The sequence below is a fragment of the Salmo trutta genome, chromosome 17, assembly GCF_901001165.1.
Source record: "Salmo trutta chromosome 17, fSalTru1.1, whole genome shotgun sequence".
Classification (NCBI taxonomy): Eukaryota; Metazoa; Chordata; class Actinopteri; order Salmoniformes; family Salmonidae; genus Salmo; species Salmo trutta.
In genome coordinates this window covers 35,157,145-35,180,829 of record NC_042973.1, presented here as the reverse complement: position 1 = coordinate 35,180,829, position 23,685 = coordinate 35,157,145, and the positions used below count along the sequence as shown (strand labels likewise).

The 23,685-nt window shown below is 42.4% G+C and overlaps 1 protein-coding gene across 2 annotated transcripts in view; it reads right to left on the bottom strand.

Annotated features, from left to right (window-relative positions):
- LOC115152116 (ras association domain-containing protein 8) overlaps positions 1 to 22,715 on the bottom strand; it is a 67,632-nt gene extending 44,917 nt beyond the window's left edge. The window contains exon 1 of one of the 2 annotated variants that reach the window (XM_029696644.1): positions 22,577 to 22,715. The gene's annotated coding sequence lies outside the window, so the exon portion shown is untranslated. Of the gene's footprint in view, positions 1 to 10,885; positions 11,230 to 22,576 lie in introns of those variants that run through there. The other variant, XM_029696645.1, reaches the window with a different exon arrangement.
- Between the last annotated feature and the right edge of the window lie 970 nt (positions 22,716 to 23,685).

Below are 23,685 nucleotides of genomic sequence, written 5' to 3'. Positions count from 1 at the left end.
TAATAGAAAATGACTCAAGTAAAAGTGAGTCACCCAGTAAAATCCTACTTTAGTAAAAGTCGAAAAGTATTTGGTTTAAAATATACTTAAGTATCAAAAGTAAATGGAATTCCTAAAAATATACTTAAGTATCAAAAGTAAAATAATAAATATTTCTAAAACCAGATGGCACCATTTTATTTTTTATATTTTTCATTGACGGATAACAAGGGGCACAATCCAACACTCAGACATAATTTACAAATAAATCATGTGTTTAGTGAGTCCACCAGATCAGAGGCGGTTGGGATGACCAGGGATGTTTTTTTTTTTGTGAATTAGACCATTTTCCTGTCCTGCCAAACATTAAAAATGTAACAAGTATCAGCAAAAATGTATGGAGTAAAAAGTACATAATTTTCTTTAGGAATTTGGTAAAGTAAATGTAAAGTACAGATACCCCCCAAAACTACTTAAGTAGTACTTTCAAGTATTTTAGCCGGCCTCTGCCCAGTACCCTGCCCTAAACTTTAGCCACTGTTACTAGCCGGCTACCACCCAGAATTCAGTCCTGCACCTTAGACAATGCTGCCCTATGTACATAGTCATTGAACACTGGTCACTTTAATAATGTTTACCCACTTCATATGTACTGTATATACTGTATTCTAGACAAGGCTCATCCTATATAAGTACTGCTGTGCACACCTTTTCTAGTCATATATTGTCCATTGCTCGTTCTAATAATTCTATATTTCTTAATTCCTTTATTTGTATCTTCTGGATTTACATGTATTGTTAGGTATTACCGCACTGTTGGAGCTAGGAACACAAGCATTTAGCTACACCCTCGATAACATCTGCTAAATATGTGTACGCGACCAATAACATTTTATTTGATTTGAGAATGATAAATAGACCTGTCTTTCCTGGGACTCTCTCAATTAGGTCCTGCGGAGGGTAGTGGGCTGAGGTTTTTTTTGTTGGCTGTTCTGCATCAGTCTTGAATAGCATTGTCTAAGGCTCAACTGTTTCCCCTCCCCCTCTTCAGAGATTAGACCTCCCTCTCTTGTTCCCCCGTTTCCCAGAAAACCTCATTCAACAGGTGGGAACAGGACAGATAGACACCGCACTGGGCAAAAACAGGTTGAATCATCATTGTTTCCACGTCATTCCAACCCCCAAAAATCAACAACGGAATATTAATTGGATTTGCAAAAAGTCATCAACGTCAGGGCGTGTCGTCTTTTTTTCACCCAACTTTTAACCTAAATCCAATGACATGGTGAAAACGTTTGTTGATTTCACTGTGAATTCACGTTAGTTGACAACTCAACCAAACGTAAACCAAAACTGGACGTTGAACGGACGTCTGTGCCCAGTGGGACAGGTCTTTAAAACAAACAAGAAGTAGAATCAGGCAGGGTCGTGTTCAATAGGAGCAAACACGAGAAAACACTTTAAACCTAAAAGGGACGACAGTCCAATAAGAACATTGATATTGTTTTTCCTTTTTTCCAATGTTTGCTTCATTGTTTGTCCAATTGAAGCCATCCCAGGATTGCAACGACACACTCTGAGTTTTGAACTTTTGTTGACAGATTTTGCGTTCAGGGTAAGTAAGACCAAGGTAATAGTAATGTTTTGTTTTTCCTTCCTAGCAGAGCTGTCATTATGGTCAGGGTCAAACTATTGCTCCTGCATTGTAGCTCTGCTCAGTGTATCATTAAGAAGGGCTGGATGGCTTTCTCTTAGGTCTTTGCATGGTTTACTCTTAAATATAGGCAGAAAACCTGGCTCAATGCCCTGAAACCTGGCTCAATGCCCTGAAACCTGGCTCAATCAGGGAATAATGTAAGTCTATCTTTATGATCTCATTAGGAAATCGTAATAATTAGTGATGCAGATATGAGATCTTTGGCCGATACCGATATCCGATATTTTCCTTGTAAAAAAAAAAACCCGATGCCGATTACCAATATTTAGAATTTTAGAGACCTTTTAAGCATTCTAGTACAGTTAAATAGTTAAGACACACACACGGACGCAGTGGTCTAAAGCACTGCATCTCAATGCAAGAGGTGTCACAACAGTTGTTGGTTCGAATTCAGGCTGTATCACTTCTGGCCATGATTGGGAGTACTATAGGGAGGCGCACAATTGGCCCAGCGTCGTCCCGGCCGTCAATGTAAATAAGAATTTGTTCTTAACTGACTAGCCTAGTTAAAGAAAGTTTACACACACACACCACACACTAACCAAAATTTTATTTTGTTGGCTTTTAAGTACAATTGAAGTCGGAAGTTTACATACACCTTAGCCAAATACATTTAACCTCAGTTTCACAATTCCTGACATTTAATCCTAGTAAAAATAGCCTGTCTTAGATCAGTTAGGATCACCACTTTATTTTAAGAATGTGAAATATCAGAATAATAGTAGAGAGTGATTAATTTCAGCTTTTATTTCTTTCATCACATTCCCAGTGGGTCAGAAGTTTACATACACTCATTAGTACTTGGTAGCATTGCCTTTAAATTGTTTAACTTGGGTCAAACGTTTTGGGTAGCCTTCCACAAGCTTCCCACAATAAGTAGGGTGAATTTTGGCCCCTTCCTCATGACAGAGCTGGTGTAACTGAGTCAGGATTGTAGGCCTCCTTGCTCGCATGCGCTTTTACAGTTCTGCCCACAAATTTTCTACAGGATTGAGGTAAAGGCTTTCTGATGGCCACTTCAATACCTTGACTTTGTTGTCCTTAAACCATTTTGCCACAACTTTGGATGTTTGCTTGGGGTCAATGTCCATTTGAAGACCCATTTGCGACCAAGCTTTAACTTCCTGACTGATGTCTTGAGATGTTGCTTCAATATATCCACATAATTTTCCTGCCTCATGATGCCATCTATTTTGTGAAGTGCACCAGTCCCTCCTGCAGCAAAGCACCCCACAACATGATGCTGCCACCCCTGTGCTTCACGGTTGGGATGGTGTTCTTCGGCTTGCGAGCTTCCCCCTTTTTCCTCCAAACATAACGATGGTCATTATGGCCAAACTGTTCTATTTTTGTTTCACCAGACCAGAGGACATTTCTCCAAAAAGTGCAATCTTTTTCCCCATGTGCAGTTGCAAACCTTAGTCTGGCTTTATTATGACGGTTTTGGAGCAGCAGCTTTTTCCTTGCTGAGCGGCATTTCAGGTTATGTCGATATAGGCCTCGTTTTACTGTGGATATAGATACTTTTGTACCCGTTTCCTCCAGCATCTTCACAAGGTTCTTTGCTGTTGTTCTGGGATTGATTTGCACTTTACATGCACCAAAGTACGTTCTTCTCTAGGAGACAGAACGAGTCTCCTTCCTGAGCGGTATGACGGCTGTGTGGTCCCATGGTGTTGATACTAGTGTACTATTGTTTGTATAGATGAACGTGGTACCTTCAGGTGTTTTGCTACCAAGGATGAAGCAGACTTGTGGAGGTCTACAATTTTTTTCTGAGGTCTTTTGATTTTCCCATGATGTCAAGCAAAGAGGCACTGAGTTTGAAGGTAGGCCTTGAAATATATCTACAGGTACACTTCCAATTGACTCAAATGATGTCAATTAGCCTATCAGACGCTTCTAAAGCCATGACATTATTTTCTGGAATTTTCCAAGCTGTTTAAAGGCACAGTCAACTTAGTGTATGTAAACTTCTGACCCACTGGAATTGGGATAGTGAAATCTAAGTGAAATAATGTGTCTGTAAACAATTTTTGTAAAAATTACTTGTGTCATGCACAAAGTAGATGTCCTAACAGACTTGCCAAAACTATAGTTTGTTAACAAGAAATTTGTGGAGTGGTTGAAAAACGAGTTTTAAAGACTCCAACATAAGTGTATGTAAACTTCCGACTTCAACTGTATGTCCCCATTACCAGTAAAACATAATCAAAACCTATTTCTTTCACTTACTTGCTGTGCTGTTTCGTTGTTAATTTTTTAGGTCATTTCATTCTTAACCAGGATTTCTATGGAACTCCGTTTGGGTCAAATAACATGACATAATCTGTTTCAGTAGCTATAGTTAGCTAGCTAACTATATAGCTAGGTGTCATCATCTAAAATAACCCTAATTTATAAGACAGTTCTTATCTGATTGATGGTGGTCGGACCCATCTACAGTGAGGGAAAAAAGTATTTGATCCCCTGCTGTTTTGTACGTTTGCCCACTGACAAAGAAATGATCAGTCTATAATTTTAATGGTAGGTTTATTTGAACAGTGAGAGACAGAATAACAACAACAAAATCCAGAAAAACGCATGTCAAAAATGTTATAAATTGATTTGCATTTTAATGAGGGAAATAAGTATTTGACCCCCTCTCAATCAGAAAGATTTCTGGTTCCCAGGTGTCTTTTATACAGGTAACGAGCTGAGATTAGGAGCACACTCTTAGAGGGAGTGCTCCTAATCTCAGTTTGTTACCTGTATAAAAGACACCTGTCCACAGAAGCAATCAATCAATCAGATTCCAAACTCTCCACCATGGCCAAGACCAAAGAGCTCTCCAAGGATGTCAGGGACAAGATTGTAGACCTACACAAGGCTGGAATGGGCTACAAGACCATCGCCAAGCAGCTTGGTGAGAAGGTGACAACAGTTGGTGTGAGTATTCGCAAATGGAAGAAACACAAAAGAACTGTCAATCTCCCTTGGCCTGGGGCTCCGTACAAGATCTCACCTGGTGGAGTTGCAATGATCATGAGAACGGTGAGGAATCAGCCCAGAACTACACGGGAGGATCTTGTCAATAATCTCAAGGCAGCTGGGACCATAGTCACCAAAAACAATTGGTAACACACTACGCCGTGAAGAACTGAAATCCTGCAGCGCCCGCAAGGTCCCCCTGCTCAAGAAAGTACATATACATGCTCGTCTGAAGTTTGCCAATGAACATCTGAATGATTCAGAGGACAAATGGGTGAAAGTGTTGTGGTCAGATGAGACCAAAATGGAGCTCTTTGGCATCAACTCAACTCGCCGTGTTTGGAGGAGGAGGAATGATGCCTATGACCCCAAGAACACCATCCCCACTGTCAAACATGGAGGTGTAAACATTATGCTTTGGGGGTGTTTTTCTGCTAAAGGGACAGGACAACTTCACCACATCAAAGGGACGATGGACGGGGCCATGTACCGACAAACCTTGGGTGAGAACATCCTTCCCTCAGCCAGGGCATTGAAAATGGGTCATGGATGGGTATTCCAGCATGACAATGACCCAAAACACACAGCCAAGGTAACAAAGGAGTGGCTCAAGAAGAAGCACATTAAGGTCCTGGAGTGGCCTAGCCAGTCTCAAGACCTTAATCCCATAGAAAATCTGTGGAGGGAGCTGAAGGTTCGAGTTGCCAAACGTCAGCCTCGAAACCTTAATGACTTGAAGAAGATCTGCAAAGAGGAGTGGGACAAAATCCTTCCTGAGATGTGTGCAAACCTGGTGGACAACTACAAGAAACGTCTGACCTCTGTGATTGCCAACAAGGGCTCTGTCACCAAGCACTAAGTCATGTTTTGCAGAGGGGTCAAATACTTATTTCCCTCATTAAAATGCAAATCAATTTATAACATTTTTGACATGCATTTTTCAGGATTTTTTTGTTGTTATTCTGTCTCTCACTGTTCAAATAAACCTACCATTAAAATTATAGACTGATCATTTCTTTGTCAGTGGGCAAACATACAAAATCAGCAGGGGATCAAATACTTTTTCCCCCTCACTGTGTGTAAAGCTAGCCACAATAAGGATTAGCCACAATAGTGAACTTTGCGGTTAGCCTTCAAAATAAAAGAATTATAATATTTGTATTCATTTGCATCACTGTCAATTACATACTTTTACTTTGAAGGCAAACTGCAAATTCCACTGTTGTGCCTAATCCTTATTGTGGCTAGCTTCACAACACATATCCCGATCCGGTCGAGTCTCACTAGCCAGATGAAGCCAGCTGGCTGTTTATAACGTTCGCTTTGGGCAACAGGATTAAGTAGCTGGCTAGCTATTTATTTTCATGAACATAAGTTCAATTTCAATAGGCGAACATCAAGTGGCAACCTAGCTACTTCTTACTCACAAGGATTCATAAATCATTGCTAAGAATAATGAAAATAACTGCAATTTCTACTGGTCATTGTTTTCAGGCTGGTTGTATTGGTGCTAGCTAGGTACCAAGCTAAAGCTAGCTACCCCAGAAGTTGCAGTCGAACAAATAATGCTTTATTACCAACGCGGTATTGTAAACACATCATTTGTGGCCGGTGTTTGCTTGTTTGCAGACTTTTTTTGTACAGCTTTAACAGTGCTACTGTAACTTTTTTGACATGCAAAGACCCATACGGCGTTTCATAGTATGTATGTCGTGAAGCTAATAGCAGTGACGCTATTACTGTGTAACTCCGGTAGTGCAACATCTGAAAAACAGCGCACTTGGTAGTGTGTACCGGTGCTTGACCAGTCAGCGAAAGCCAACATCACCCACGACAGATAATGGTTGATTGTCAAGGGCAATGAATTCCGTTATCTTGGCTTTAATGGATTTGGCCTTTGAGTTGTCTCGCTGAAATGTTCTTACTCTTTTAAATGACTGCTCGATCCACACAGCAGACATTGTGAGCTAGGTTAGGAATGCGGTGTTGTATTTTTAGCGCAAAATTTTACGTGGCGTTATTACGTCATGTACCTACATTATATTGGTATGCACGGTAGCTTTGACATCAGTTTTTAACATCGGCGTTAAACTACAAATCGGGTCGATACCAATGTTGGAATTTTTAGCTAATATCGTCCGATTCCGATATGTTCACCGATATATCGTGCATCGCTAATAATAATTCCACCTCATTTCATCTGTACTACTACAACAGGCCATTGTCTTGTCTGTGCATTAAAAATAGGAAAGAGAGAAGCGAACGTGGTAGCCTGTATCTCTTCCTCTGCTGTCATCCAGTCTAGACCAGTTTGGTGTCATCCCACAGCCAGAGCAGGGAAGGGCTCTCTCTCTCTCTCTGTCATGCATGGAGCACCTCAGTGTGGAACACAAAAGCCAGTCAGGGTTTAAGTCAACAGTACGCTCAAATCACACACTGACCCCAAGCCCCAACCCTCAGCTCCTCTACATTGTGGAAGTTCTGGTGGTGGGGGTGGGTGGGATAACAAACCGCCAGGCCAGACAGAGAGAGAAACAGAAAGACAAGCAAGTGTGGGAGAGAGAGAGAGAGAAAGAGAAAGATGGATAAACAGACCGAGATGGACAGACAGATGATCAAATTAACACACACACACATGGAGAGACAGAGAGAGAGAGAGAGAGAGAGAGAGAGAGAGATGAACAGAGTAGGCAGAGACAGAGAGAAACAATCCGACAGACAAAGAAACAGAGAGAGAGACAGGGGTAAAGAGAGACTGTGGGAGGTAGAGGGTCTGGAGGGTGGGGTTGTTGATGATGACAAAAGCCAGTGGGAGAAAGCAACGGTTATAACATTTGTTAAATTATGAAAATACTCCAAACTTTTTACATTTTTTAAATCTGTCAGATATTGAATTACAGCACATTAAACATTTTATTTGCACAGGCAAAAAATGAATGGAGTTCAGGGATTTTGGTTAACAATTCAGGGATTCAATGTATTGTAAAATGTCACTTTTATTGTCTAAGAATGCACTCATATATACATGTTCTAATGGTATCAGGATAAAATAAAGAAAATTATATGTGCCTCATTTGCAATTAATTAATATAAAAGGGTAGAACAGGGCTGCAACTACCAAAAACCTGAGCTGTCTAGGCCTCCTGCACTCACCTGAGCTGTCTAGGCCTCCTGCACTCACCTGAGCTGTCTAGGCCTCCTGCACTCACCTGAGCTGTTTAGGCCTCCTGCACTCACCTGAGCTGTCTAGGCCTCCTGCGCTCACCTGAGCTGTCTAGGCCTCCTGCACTCACCTAAGCTGTCTAGGCCTCCTGCGCTCACCTGAGCTGTCTAGGCCTCCTGCGCTCACCTGAGCTGTCTAGGCCTCCTGCGCTCACCTGAGCTGTCTAGACTGCCTCATTAATTTCGGTTGTTGTTGCAAAATTCAAAGGGGGTCAATAGTAGGACACCCTCAGATTAAAAATCAACAGGCTTGGCTCTCGATTACACCTATATCTACATACTTTACATTGTTTGCGAGATCAGACACAATATCACTATAATCCAAGTGTTCATTTTTGGGGGTGTTTTCATTTCAGCGCATCTAAATAGTAAACATTTCAACTGTATTGAATTATTACTTTTTCAAGTACACAAAAAAATTAACACCCATCAAAATAAAGGGAACCTTTCTTTTCATCCAAGTGTCAAGACAATGCATTAAATCATTGACGATGCTTTAGCATTCTTATATATGCAACGGAAAGATAATGTATTCCATTCAGCCCATTTCAGCCATTAACGGGGTGTGTTTGACAGGTCATTACAAACATTTCAGCAGAAAAAACAGCACAAGCAAGAGTATGAAAGAGTAGCAGGAGTAAAATGAAAGCAATCAATCAAGCCAGATTTAAGTGACAAGTGGATTTTGTAACCCTCAAACACAGGAAATAGAGATGGCTGAAGACAGATCCTCATGTGGGGGGCATGTGCTTTGGTAGTGGAAGGGCATGAACTCCCGGTTAGGGCAAATGGACCAGTCAGGTGATTAGAGGTCAGAGGTCAGAGGTCAGTGGTGAACAAAAACACAGAGTAAGCCTAACAGAGAGTGTGTGAGGTCCCCTAATGCAGGCACTGACGCTCTGTCTGTCTGAATCTCCCACTCCCTTTACTTGTCTGTCTGTCTGTCTGTCTGTCTGTCTGTCTGTCTGTCTGTCTGTCTGTCTGTCTGTCTGTCTGTCTGTCTGTCTGTCTGTCTGTCTGTCTGTCTGTCTGTCTGTGCCATTCTCTCTCTCTTTGATGTTTGGGGAAAGGGCTATCTATTGTTAGAACAATAAGTCTCAATGGCTTTCACTCCACTTCTCTTTCTCTTCCGTGGATCAAACGATTCATCTTGCTGTGTGTGCAGTGGGGTGGTGTGCACCCTACCCTTCCCTCTGCACACAACCGCCTGCCTGGGGAACATGACACTGTCTCCTCTCACATAATGGACTTGTATTGTTCTACTGCACATTTATTTTATAGATATCATCCTCACAATATGCCGTACGTCTCGTATTCTAGAGAGTGCTAGTGTAAAAGGCCTCATCAGAACCTGGCATAAAAATAATCTAGTAGCCTAAAGAATCTACAGAAACACTGCTTTGCCTAACACCACCAGCGGTGACATCATACAAAGCACCATGCAGCATGGAGCAACAACGCGGCCCAAGTCCCCGTTTCCTCTTAGTCAAGTATTAATGTCTACGGATAGATAAAGCCATGACACACTCCACCATAGCTTCCTGTGAGCACACACACACACACACACACTCATGGGGGCGCACACACACAAACAAACACACTTAAAATCCTGAGTAGATAAACAATTATTCACTCGTCACAGAACAGCTGTTTCCCAAACTGTCCAGTCAGTCTGCCTCCAGTACATTAGCCTCCCTGTCTAGATCCAGCCAGTCTGCCTCCCGTACATTAGCCTCCCTGTCTAGATCCAGCCAGTCTGCTTCCCATACATTAGCCTCCCTCTCTAGATCCAGCCAGTCTGCTTCCCATACATTAGCCTCCCTGTCTAGATCCAGCCAGTCTGCCTCCCGTACATTAGCCTTCCCATACATCCTTTTCAGACAAGACACAGACAAGTAATACAGTCTCTCTTATCAGCAACCCAGCTCTGAGTATGAGAGATAACCTCTCCCACGACTGGTCTCCCCTGAAATGAACCTGGTATGTCTGCTCTATTGTGTAGGAACTGATAACTGACTGATCTGCGCAGGTCCACTATCACAGGACAGCCAGGTCAATCGAGCAGTGTGTGTGTGTGTGTGTGTGTAACAGTAGATCCTCTGGCCATTAGACAGACAAGACAAGAGTGCACCTGTGGGAGTGGCCGAGAGCTCTGCTTCTGGCGTTGTCACGGATACCAAACACAGGGCAAGCCACCTGGTTGGTGGAGCCGGAGCAGGGCAGCCAAAAGAGGACAACACTTGAAGGCGGTTGCCATGCCAAAATGTGCCAAAATGGCCTAATTCACAGACACAGCCCAAAGATTGTGTCGGGACAAGGCCAGAGGAACACAGACAGCTCACAGCTGCAGTCTCAAGATCGCAGCTTTCTCTACTGCACGACCAATACAACCCAATGATTTTAAGAACACAAATCTTGAGACCACAGACACAAATGTCACGCCATCAGTTTAAATACAAAATCTTTCCATAGACTTCTACTGAAATTAAGACAACTAACTGTAAGGTCCATGTTTAGGGCTAATGCAGCTTTACACCAAAATTACCTGTCAATTTTAATTTCCCATGGAAAGGAAATCCACCGTCAATGTAAATAGCCTACATGAGAGCTTTGAAAATGTACCCTCACCTGGTATAAAGACAAGACATTTGTGCCAATGTTAGACCTGCATTCACCGTTAGACACTCAAGTGATTGCTCTGCTCTTGTCGTTACCATGGTAATGTCTTTAATAGATAAGCTACTGGTAAGAGCATTTTTCATCAGTCAGTTGCCAGAAGACAATGTGAATGCCACATAAGCAAACAAAAAGACAGTTCAATTGCAGACTGATTTTATCATTCCTTTTTTGTTACAATCTGCCTTAGAACGACATCAACGTCTATTACCTCACATTAATTAAAACACTCTGAAAGCAACAGTTTGACAAAGACAGCCAACAGAAAAGTACACAGAGCAAACTTGCAAAACATGGGACAAAAACCCAACAACTACTCACTTTTTTTAGTAGACTCCAACTGTTTGTCTGGGTCTCTGTGGTGGTGTGAAAGAAGAGCAAGAGAGAGAAACAGCCCTGTCACTGTGAGAGTGTGTTACACTGCTACCTGATCCAGTGGAGTGAATAAGAGCCCCCACACACTCAGCGCGACGTGGAGGGGAGGGGTGGGAGCAGGAGAGAAAAGTAAAGTGGTGCCGCCATTCTCTGTCACCCTGGAGACCAATGCTTTCAAAGAAATCGACCAATGACAAACACTGGCGATTGTGTTGAGACAAAAAAGTCACATGACTGCAGTTCCCTTAACACAAAAAGCACAGAGATAGAGGGTGCGAGAGAGAGAGAGAAAATAAGAAAAGAGACAGGGAAGATTTTATGAAAAAGACAGAGGAAGAGAGAGAGACAAAGACAGAGAATAATCGAAAAACAGACAGAGAGAAACAGAGAGAAAGAAAGGGGGATGGAATGGAAGTCAAAAGGGGGCCAGACACTGAAGAGGCCACCAGACCAAGTACTGTCCCCATTTTCCTCCTCCTCCCTGCTCAAGGGTGGGAGCAGATTCTAGTCCTGCTCAAACTTTAACTCCCTGCCCGCCATTACGCCCTTTGACCTGCTAACACCCCCACAGCCTCACTGTGCTCGAGGCACAAGTTGCCATTAACCACAGGCCAGCATACCCCATTCCTCCAATCCAAACCTTAGGCCTAACTATTAGGAGGATGGGAAAATATCTGACCCTGTATCAGTGGTTAAGGATTGTCCCATATCCTCCCTGTATTTCCCACGGCTGAGAGGATCAATGCTCTCTTCATTCTACACAACTGTGTGAGCCTGACGATAAGTGCTACAGCTTCAGTTGGTCCTACGTTCGGAAACAGCTGATATTCCACATTATTATCTGTTGTTGACACCATTCTGGTGTTGTCAACGGGTCTGCTGATGATAACACTGTCACAGGTGGCTGGTGTACCGTGTGATTTGATAAGAATGTGACTGGCTTCTGAAGTGCTGTTAAAGTGCAGTGCAGAAAAGCCCTGATTTCCCAACAACAGCTAACGTGTAGGGACTAGGGAGAGTGAAATACATGTAAACGGGCTAATCAGAAAAGATAGCTGTATATTTGCACTCACACATCCCTCACCTTTTCAGCAATACTTGAGCACATGATCTGTTTCACTAAATGACCCTCCTTCAGCAGTAAAATGCTCTCTCCAAAGGGGGTACACACCACAGAGGGAACAGACAGGTCTAAATGGCTAAGATTGATTTATTTGAAGTGGGTAATGGAGAGTTTTGACTGGAAATGAACTGCTCTGTGATAGCCCTTTAATGGCTGCTGAATTAGGCTTTTAGTAATAGCTGTACCATAGATCTCAGTTTAGCACGGATATTTAGGCTACATACAGCACCTAGCCTATTTGAAAATGAGATTTATCCCCAAAATGAACAATGAATGACCTATTGCACTGTAGCCTAATAGTAATAGAGGGTAGCCTAATAGCTATGGTTGTGGCATGCTCTATGAATGGATATAGCCTACTGTAAGCTTAACAAAAGTAGCCTTATAACATCCTAGTATGACAGTCATTTCAAAATCATAGATCCCCATAATCAGAGACTGAACAATGAGGCATAGTGTTTGAGCAGTGAGCAAGCAGCATGTTCTGTAAATACTGTGTTCCAGTATAATAGTGACTGACTGACTGTAGAGATAACCTGGAGCTGACAGGAGGAACCAGAAGCAGCCTAAGCTATGTTTTTATGGGCCTTTCATTCAGAGGAGAACATGTGAGTCACAGCTCTGATTAGGCTGTTGCAGGAGTACATGCAGGATTAAGTACACTAACACTTCTAACTGTTCTGACTGGGACAGAGGAAGAGTGTATATTGAGATCCACACAGTGAGTAGCCTAATTGGGGTGACGGGAACAGGGAGTACCTCTATGGATCTTTCTGGGTGACTGGTTAACAACGACATCATAGTGTTGGAGAGTGGACTGATGCGGGAGTACGTAGTTTACTTGGGGTCATGCCCATGAACGGAATGCACTCTGTCTACCCCACAGCTAACAGTGTGTAAGGATGAGTGATGTGTGTGTGGGTGATGTGTGTAAAGTGCTATCTCCAGCTGGTACACAAGCCTTTTTGTTTTCCAATGGAAAAGCAGCTGGACGGATGATTCAGTGTGGGGGGATTTCAGGGAGGAGGAGGGGGAGGAGGGCAAGGAGGGGGCAGACCTACAATTAGATACACATCTTTTGTTTCATTACAACAATATGATAAGACCCAATAGACACTGGGGGAGGGAATGTATTCATATCATGGGAAAATACACCATGAACATACCAAATTATGTTTTTGCGTTTCACTGAAGTGCAGCTCCCAAAGAAATAGAAAGATGCAAATGTGGCTTATTTTGCACTGCAGTTTTTAGATTGCAGAAGTAAACTGTTACTTCCACCATTAGGAGTTGAGGAGGAGCAGAATGGAAGGACTAGTCTACAGATCAGGGGGATGGGATGTTTACTAACAAAAAGCCTAAGATACAAACATAGCGCTAACTAAGTTCATGCTGAAATACTTTAATGGCATTCCACAGCAACAACGGCGGTCGGTGCCGTTTAAGATTAGGGAGGACGATTTTTGGGGGCCTTATGTCTATTACACCATATTGGATGACTGTCATTCATATTCCATTCACCCATCGATAGGTTTAGGCTACTACATGATACTCAAAGTTGCCCTATACCCATCATGCGGTTGCTACAACCTACAAATGATAGCTTATAATGTAGGTGCACAGGTCGAGAGACAAATTTGAGTAATCAAGGTGACAGACAGTGACACATTCAATACCACCTTGCACATTCTTGCCTGCATCTAGCTGACCTGGGGTGTAATCATTAGTCCAAAGAGTTGACTAACAGAGCTGCCTCAGGACCTGAACGACTTGCCTTAATAGAAGGAACCATGAATTCTGCTCTGTATCAGAGAATACTATAAGAGAATGTCAGGCCATCCGTCTGTGAGCTGAAGCTGGAGCGCAGCTGGGTCATGCAGCAATACAATGATCCAAAACACACAATCATATCTACATGAAAATGTCTAAAAAGACACAAATTTGATGCACTTGTACTGACCTCGCCTTCTGGATGATAGAGGGGTGAACAGGTCGTGAATGGGGTGGTTGATGTCCTTGATGATATTTTTGGCCTTCCTGTGACATCAGGCGCAGGTAGTTGGCCCCCAGTGATGCATTGGGCAGACCACACCACCCTCTGGAGAGCCCTGCGGTTGTGGGCGGTTGCCGTACCAGGCAGTGACACAGCCCAACAGGATGCTCTCAATTGCGCATCTGTAAAGGTTTGTGGGGGTTTTAGGGGCCAAGACAAATTTCTTCAGCCTCCTGAGGTTGAAGAGGCGCTGTTGCACCTTCTTCACCACACAGTCTGTGTGGGTGGACCATTTCAGATCCTTTCAGATCCTCAGTTATGTGTACACTGAGGAACTTGAAGCTTTCCACCTTCTCACTGCGGTCCCGTCTATGTGGATAGGGGCGTGCTCCCTCTGCGGTTTCCTGAAGTCCATGATCAGCTCCTTTGTTTTGTTGACGTTGAGGGAGAGGCTATTATCCTGGCATCACTCTCCCAGGGCGTCATTGTTGGTAATCAGGCCTACTACTGTTGTGTCATCTGCAAACTTGATGATTGAGTTGGAGGCGTGCGTGGCCAAGCAGTCATGGGTGAACAGGGAATACAGGAGGTGGCTGAGCACGCAGCCTTGTGTGGCCCCTGTGTTGAGGATCAGCAAAGTGGAGGTGTTGTTTCCTACCTTCACTACCTAGGGGCTGCCCTTCAGGAAGTCCAGGCCTTAGTTGCACAGGGCGGGGTTCTGACCCAGGGCCCCAAGCTTATTGATGAACTTGGGGGTTACTATGGTGTTGAATGCTGAGCTATAGTCAATGAACAGCATTACTATGCAGGTATTCCTCTTGTCCAGATGGGATAGGGCAGTGCGATGGCGATTGCATCGTCTGTGGATTTATTGGGGCGGTAAGCAAATTGAATTGGGTCTAGGGTGTCAGCTTTGATGGGTACAGGAACAATGGTGGACATCTTGAAGCAAGTGGGGACAGCAGACTGGGATAGGGAGAGATTTAATAAGTCCGTTAACACTCCAGCCAGCTGGTCTGCGCATGCTCTGAGGACACGGCTAGGGATGCCGTCTGGGCCGGCAGCCTTGTGAGGGTTAACACAAGTAAATGTCTTACTCACATCAGCCACAGAGAAGGAGAGCCACAGTCCTTTGTAGCGGGCCATGTAGGTGGCACTGTGTTATCCTCAAAGCGTGCGAAGAAGGTGTTTAGCTTGTCCGGAAGCAAGACGTCGGTGTCCGTGACATGGCTGGTTTTCCCTTTGTAGTCCATGATTGTCTGTAGGCCCGGCCACATACGTCTTGTGTCTGAGCGGTTGCACTGCGACTCCGTTTTGCCTGTTTGATTGCCTTACGGAGGGAATAACTACACTGTTTGTATTAAGTCCAGTGTTGTTCTTTGAGGGCTGTCATGGTATCGGCTTGAAGGGGAATATACACGGCTATGACTATAACCGGAGAGAATTTTCTTGGGAGGTAATACGGTCGGCATTTGATTGTGAGGTATTCTAGGTCGTGTGAACAAAAGGACTTGAATGTCTCTGTGTTATCACAATCATACCACGAGTAGTTAATCATGAAAGATACACCCCCGCCTTTCTTCTTCCCGGAGAGTTCTTTATTCCTGTCTGCGCGATGTACTGAGAACCCAGCTGGCTGTATGGATGGGGACAGTATATCCCGAGAGAGCCATGTTTCCGTGAAACAGAGTTTGTTACAATCCCTGATGTCTCTCTGGAAGGAGATCCTCGCCCTGAGCTCATCTACTTTATTATCCAGAGACTGAACATTAGCGATTAATATACTCGGAAGCGGTGGATGGTGTGCACACCTCCTGAGTTGGACTAGAAAACCACTCCGAATACCTCTTCTTCGTCGGCGGTGTTTTGGAGCAGCCTCTGGAATAAGTTCAATTGCCCTGGGGTTACGAACAAAGAATCCAATTCAGGAAAGTCATATTCCTGGTCGTAATGCTGGTGAGTTAACGCCGCTCTGATATCCTGTTGGGGATAGGGGGCAGTATTTGCACGGCCGGATAAAAAAACATACCCGATTTAATCTGGTTACTACTCCTGCCCAGTAACTAGAATATGCATATAATTGTTTGATTTGGATAGAAAACACCCTAAAGTTTCTAAAACTGTTTGAATGGTGTCTGTGAGTATAACAGAACTCATTTGGCAGGCCAAAACCTGAGAAGATTCCAAACAGGAAGCGCTCTCTCTGACCATTTCATGGCCTTCTTGATCATCTCTAACCAAAACAGGGGATCTCTGGCATAACGTGACATTTTCTAACGCTCCCATAGGCTCTCAGAAGGCGCCAGAACGATGAATGGTGGCTTTGCAGGCCATGGCTGAAAAACATTAGCGCATTTTGTAAGTGGTCGATCTGAGGACAATGAGACTGGAGGCGCGTGCATGAGCCGACACCATGTTTACTTTCTCTCTCTTTGAACGAAAACAACGACTCCCGGTCAGAATATTATCGCTTTTATAGCATAAAAATTGATTTTAAACAGCGGTTGACATGCTTCGAAGTACGGTAATGGAATATTTTGAAATGTTTTGTCACGAAACGCATCGGGCGCATCACCCTTCTTTACCCATCGGATAGTGTCTTGAACGCACGAACAAAACGCCGCTATTTGGATACAACTATGGATTATTTTGAACCAAACCAACATTTGTTATGGAAGTAGAAGTCCTGGGAGTGCATTCTGACAAAGACAGCAAGGGTAATCAAACTTTTCTAATAGTAAATCGGAGTTTGGTGAGTACCACACTTGGTGGGTGTCAAAATAGCTAGGCTGTGATGGCCGGGCTATCTACTCAGAATATTGCAAAATGTGTTTTCACCGAAAAGCTATTTTAAAATCGGACATAGCGAGTGCATAAAGGAGTTCTGTATCTATAATTCTTAAAATAATTGTTATGTTTTTTGTGAACGTTTATCGTGAGTAATTTAGTAAATTCACCGGAAGTGTTCGGTGGGAATGCTAGTCACATGCTAATGTAAAAAGCTGTTTTTTGATATAAATATGAACTTGATTGAACAAAACATGCATGTATTGTATAACATAATGTCCTAGGATTGTCATCTGATGAAGATCATCAAAGGTTAGTGCTGCATTTAGCTGTGGTTTGGGTTTATGTGACATTATATGCTAGCTTGAAAAATGGGTGTCTGATTATTTCTGGCTGGGTACTCTGCTGACATAATCAAATGTTTTGCTTTCGTTGTAAAGCCTTTTTGAAATCGGACAGTGTGGTTAGATTAACGAGAGTCTTGTCTTTAAAATGGTGTAAAATAGTTATATGTTTGAGAAATTGAAGTAATAGCATTTCTAAGGTATTTGAATATCGCACCACGGGATCACACTGGCTGTTGAGTAGGTGGGACGCAAGCGGATATCCCAGAGAGGATATCCAAAAGTTATTTCCGGCTGTATGTCATAACACAAAAAATGTCTGGGCTAATAATGTAAGAAATAACACACAAAAAAATCTAAATACTGCAAAGTTACTTAGAAGCTTGAAGCAGAGCTGCCATATCTGTCGGCGCCATCTTACATTTGGTTTTAAATATTCTTAAGTATCAAAAGTAAATGTAATTGCTAAAATATAGTTGAGTATCAAAAGTAAAAGTATAAATCATTTAAAATTCCTTATATTAAGCAATGCAGACGGCACCCTTTTCTTGTTTTTAAAATGTATGGATAGCCAGGGGCACACACTCCAACACTCAGACATTATTAACAAAAGATGCATTTGTGTTTAGTGAGTCCGCCAGGCCAGAGGCAGTAAGGATGACCACGTGTTCTCTTGATATGGTGAATTTGACAAATTTCCTGTCCTGCTAAGCATTGAAAATGTAACGAGTACTTTTGGTTGTCAGGGAAAATGTATGGAGTAAGAAGTACAATATTTTCTTTAGGAATGTAGTGAAGTAAAAGTAAAAGTTTAAAAAATATAAATTATAAAATAAAGTACAGATACCCCAAAAAATGAGTTAACAACAAATTCTTATTTATAATGACAGCCTACCCTGGCCAAACCCAGACGCCCTATGGGACTCTCAATCACCTAATGTGATGCACCCTGGATTAAAACCAGGGACTGCAGTGACGCCTCTTGCACTGAGATGCAGTGCCTTAGACCACCGCGCCACTTGGGAGCCCAAGTAGGACTTACCAAGTAGGACTTAATTAGTACATTAAATAATTTTCACACCACTTTTACGCTGCTGCTACTCTCTGTTTATCATATATGCATTGTCACTTTAACTATACATTAATGTACATACTACCTCAATTGGGCGGACCAACTAGTGCTCCCGCACATTGGCTAACCGGGCTATCTGCATTGTGTCCCGCCACCCACCACCCGCCAATCCCTCTTTTATGCTACTGCTACTCTCTGTTCATCATATATGCATAGTCACTTTAACCATATCTACATGTACATACTACCTCAATCAGCCTGACTAACCGGTGTCTGTATGTAGCCTCGCTACTTTTATAGCCTCGCTACTGTATATAGCCTGTCTTTTTAATGTTGTTTTATTTCTTTACTTCCCTATTGTTCACCTAATACCTTTTTTGCACCATTGGTAAGAGCCTGTAAGTAAGCATTTCACTTTCTACACCTGTTGTATTCGGCGCACGTGACAAATACACTTTGATTTGATTTGAACTTTGATTTGATTCGTACCATTAGACATACAACTATAAAGACTGCTGTTTTCCTACAGAACACTATAACAGCTGGCACTCTCACACTGCTATGGCAGATTATTTATTTCATAGGAAAAAGCAGCAACATCATGCACTGCATAGCCGCGGGAAGTAGGTTGGGGGTGCTGCGATTTTTTTGCCAGCACTGAAGATGTCTATATCAGTCTGCTAATACAGGACTAGTAAAGGCCCAGTGCACTAGTTTTGTGAAAAAAATGTAACTAAATGTAAATGTGTTTACCAGAATTTGTAACTTGAGTCTGATAACTATCTGTACAAAACAGTTCATCTGATAATACTTGTGGAATATAGAAATACTTGTTTGATATACTGTATTTTTTCCAGTTTCTTGAAATACTATGCAAATGCAACTTGTTTCTATGTGAAAGCTGAAATGGTCTATTAATTCCTTTTCCATGTTAGTAGACACTCTTATCCAGAGCAACTTACAGTAGTGAGTGCATACATTTTCATACTTTCTCATATTGGTCCCCCGTGGGAATTGAAGCCACAACCCTAACATTGCAAGTGCCATGCTACCAACTGAGCCACATCACCACAAACCACAAACCACTTGCCACAAACTCAATATGCCACGACAATATGCCACGGCTAAGGGCTGTGTCCAGACACTCCGCGTTGCGTGTACGACCTCTCCTAGGGCCTTATTGCTTAATTATACAACAATCTTTTTTGACAAAGCAGAGGCGCTGCAAAACAAAGTTGACCTCTCTACAGACACTACAGATGTCTATATCGGCCCGCTAATACTAGCAAAGGCTAAGTGCACTACTTTGTGATTTTTTATGTAGAGTACCAGTCAAACGTTTGGACACACCTTCTCATTCAACAGTTTTTACATATTTTTCCCATTTTCTATATTGTAGAATAATTGTGAAGACATCAAAAGTATTAAATAACACATATGGAATCATGTAGTAACCAAAAATGATGCATCACTCCATCACTCTGCTTCTTGGTCAAATAGCCCTTACACAGCTTGGAGGTGTGTGCTGGGTCATTGTCCTGTTGAAAAACAAATGATAGTCCCACTAAGCACAAACCTGGTTAAGCATGGCTACCACAATTCTAAATAAATCGGCAACAGTGTCACCAGCAAAGCACCCCCACAGCATCACACCTCCACCTCTATGCTTCACGGTGGGAACCACACATGCAGAGATCATCCGTTCACCTACTCTGTGTCTCACAAAGACACGGCGGTTGGAACCAAAAGTCTGAAATTTGGACGGACAGATTTCTACCGGTCTAATGTCCATTGCTCGTGTTTCTTGGCCCAAGCAAGTCTCTTCTTCTTATTGGTGTCCTTTAGTAGTGGTTTCTTTGCAGCAATTCTACCATGAAATCCTGATTCACGCAGTCTCCTCTGAACAGTTGATGTTGAGATGTGTCTGTTACTTGAACTCTGTGAAGCATTTATTTGGGCTGCAATCTAAGGTGCAGTTAGTCAGTGGCAATTTTAGCATGTAAATCTTGGTGGGGCAAACTCAACAAAAAAAGTAAGATGCATGCCAGCAAAGATACTACACAACACTAAACAATACATTAATTGCACTATGGCAGCAACAAGCGGTGCCCACAAACTGTTAGGGCTACACCTTACCACTGCTACACCTGGCTATCAGCGGAGCCTTGTCTGGCAGCGAAACAATTAATTCAGACTCATTTACTGTCTTTTTAAAAACCATAGCTGATATGGCTGATTTGCTTAAACAAATGTGGTTTCTACTGACAATTGAATTGTACAAACCATGGCATAAGGGAACAATGAGCGGATAAGAGGCATTCCGTAATATCGATTAAGATATTAATGAGCGAGCTACGGTAAGATGGACGTAGTCAATATAACTATTTGTTCAGCACTTTTGAAATGTACAGTGACAGAATGCAGAACATGGGCTGCTCTTACAGTATTTTCCCGTAGGATAGAGGGGGCATATAAGCAGACAATGAAACCTCTTACAATATTAGATGATGACATTTCTTAAAAACAGGTTATAGGCTGCAGCACCACCGAGTCAGAACAATGACGTAAAGCAAAATTAAATAAAATAGACCAAATTATTAGGGTGAGGCACATGGGCGACTAAAAGCTTACTACACAACATACACTTAGAATTACTTTCTTAGCTACGTTATACATATCTCTCTGGCATCCTACATAATTTATGAAGCAGCATGACATTTTGGACTTGTTGTGATGTGCTTGAACAGGAAAGTGGCGCGGCCGTCCTCCATGGGCAAAATTTGTCATCAAAGAGAAAGATTCTGGATTTACAGTTCCGAGTTGAATGACCGTTCAAAAACGTATTATTCCCAACTTCCCAGTTGCAATGCTTGCAGTTAACCACTGTCACGATTCCTTCCAAACCACTCATTGTTGAATTTGCGATTTCCAAATTGTTGTGTAATGTTTATGTCCAACGGCCGATGAGCACCGATACGTTTTTATCTATATTTTCTCTTCATTATTTCTCTTCATATGACAAGGATTAAGAAGGATTTGCCAGTAGACTTGATTCATGATGATGACTGCTAGCTAAGATTGTGAAAGTATGATGTTGACATGATCAGTCCAATCAAAGCTACTGTACATATAACGTGAGTTGACGTCATTTCTGTGGCCAATGACCTTGAGCATTCTTGGAAGGGCACTTCTAATGTAACTCTATGGCAGCACCCAAAGGGCTCACATTATTGACGTCTACCCTTACTAAAGGCGGGTGACAGTGTCCCCATGAGTGACAGAACACTGAGTCAATCACGGTACAATGCTCCTATTTTCTGCTGGCCCGCCCCACCACCACAGAAAGCACTGAGCTAGGCTGAAACACCTGCATTTTGGAGCTGACTGTTTGTACGCGGCTTTATTAACTCAATAATATATTTTTTTTTACATTGTTTGCAAACTGATATGTGACACGTATTAATGCCACAATAACATGCAAAACAGGCCACCCCCAAAATAGAATAAAATATTTATATATACATTTTATTTATTTATTTATTTTGGGGGGAAATAATGTGGGGCTCAAAACAGGCTCTGCCCCACCTGCCCTGAATGACGGGACTCCACTGCAGTTAATTGCTGATTTCTGAGGCTGGTAACTCTAATGAACTTATTCTCTAAAGGTAACTCTGGGTCTTCCTTTCATGTTGCGGTCCTCATGAGAGCCAGTTTCATCATAGGGCTTGTTGCTTTTTGCGACAGCACTTGAAGAAACTTTCAAGTTCTTGAAATTTTCCAGATTGACTGACCTTCATGTCTTAAAGTAATGATGGACTGTCGTTTCTCTTTGCTTATTTGAACTGTTGTTGCCATAATATAGACATGGTCTTTTACCAAATAGGGCTATTAGCTGTGTTTGCTATGGATGGGGGAAAAGTGTGGCTCGGGGGGGGGGGGGGGGGGGGGGGGTGAAGGAACTAATGGGATGCTTGAGGGGGGGCGTTTTCCTGCAGAGCAGATGCATAAATGCAGGAACTCCCTGAATGGCGGGTTGCAGTTGCACACTATTCGTCAGATCTTGTACAACTGTTTAACCATAGTGAAGGAATTGATCCCATTCACACATCAAAATATCAACCTGATATTTACATACTTGTGCAAATATTTCAATGGTAGAAAAATGGACACATTATGGTTATTGGAGGAGGCAATCAGAAACTGAAAACAAGTACACACACAACATTGAGCTGACTAGCATGGCTTACTTAGATAACACTACTGTAGCTGGCTAACAGGTGTTTTTTTGTGCAGGTGTTTTACCAATTTTGTCTCTTACCGGATTACAGCAATTCGGGGGTCAAACTACCGAGATCTTTGTCCCTTATTTCAGTGTTATTTTTTACAAGTTGTTTTGCCATGGAGTGCATGGTCCCGTTGAATCAACTCCCGACGGTCCCTGTCAGCTACTTTCTACTGGACATCAGACCCCAGGCCACTGTGTAAACAACAGTCTGATTGACATCTTAAAGGGGTAGTGTCTGGAGAATTTGGCCGACATGTATGAAAAAAGTTGTTGATGATGATGATGACTCGTGTCCAGGCTGGCGTATGCCATTTATTTCCTTTCTTGAAAGTAAGAAATAGATGCTAGATTTAGAAGTTTTTACTTTAAGTGCATTTTAATAACATAAAGTTGGCATATTTCTATTGAACTACAAAACAACAGATAGTTCTCATATCAGCTCCCCTTCCTTTAACAGCATTCCACTAACTTCTCCGAGCAACAGGTTCACCCCTTCTTCTGCCCATTTTTATTTCTATTTTCCTGCCTATGCCAAGAAACCAATGGTCTCATCGCTCATAGCAACAGTAAACAACGGCCTTGGAAAAACACTTCACATCCCCAACATAATCAGATTCCATGTAGGCCCACACTTACAGAGGTTGAGCTAACCATAGATACAATATGATACCTGTATGATACCTACATAGATACCTCAACTTCGTATCGGGCCTAACAACACCAGTGCCAATATATACTCCAAACACTCGGGCATTATCACTTAAATATTGTCTATGGTGCTAACAACAACTAATGTGACACAATTTGGTGACATCAAATCAGTTCTATGTAGGTTACTTTACTTTAGTTATTTCACAATGACAAACTGAAAGTTGTATAATGCTGTGAAATCAAATTGTAGCAACTTGTAATAGCCTACACTTTTTGTAATATAAATGTTCAAAGCTAAATGGTATCTGGCAGGCATCTATTGCAAACTCCATTTGCAAATATTAAACCCTAGCCAGCAGCTCTAGCAGCACTAAGCTAAGCTACACATGCATTGGCTTGTTGGCTACATCAATGAACATGTTCTTGATCTCAGTTTTTAACGCATAGGCAAAGCATACACTTAGATTGTTACAGCAAAGATTAGTGCAGAG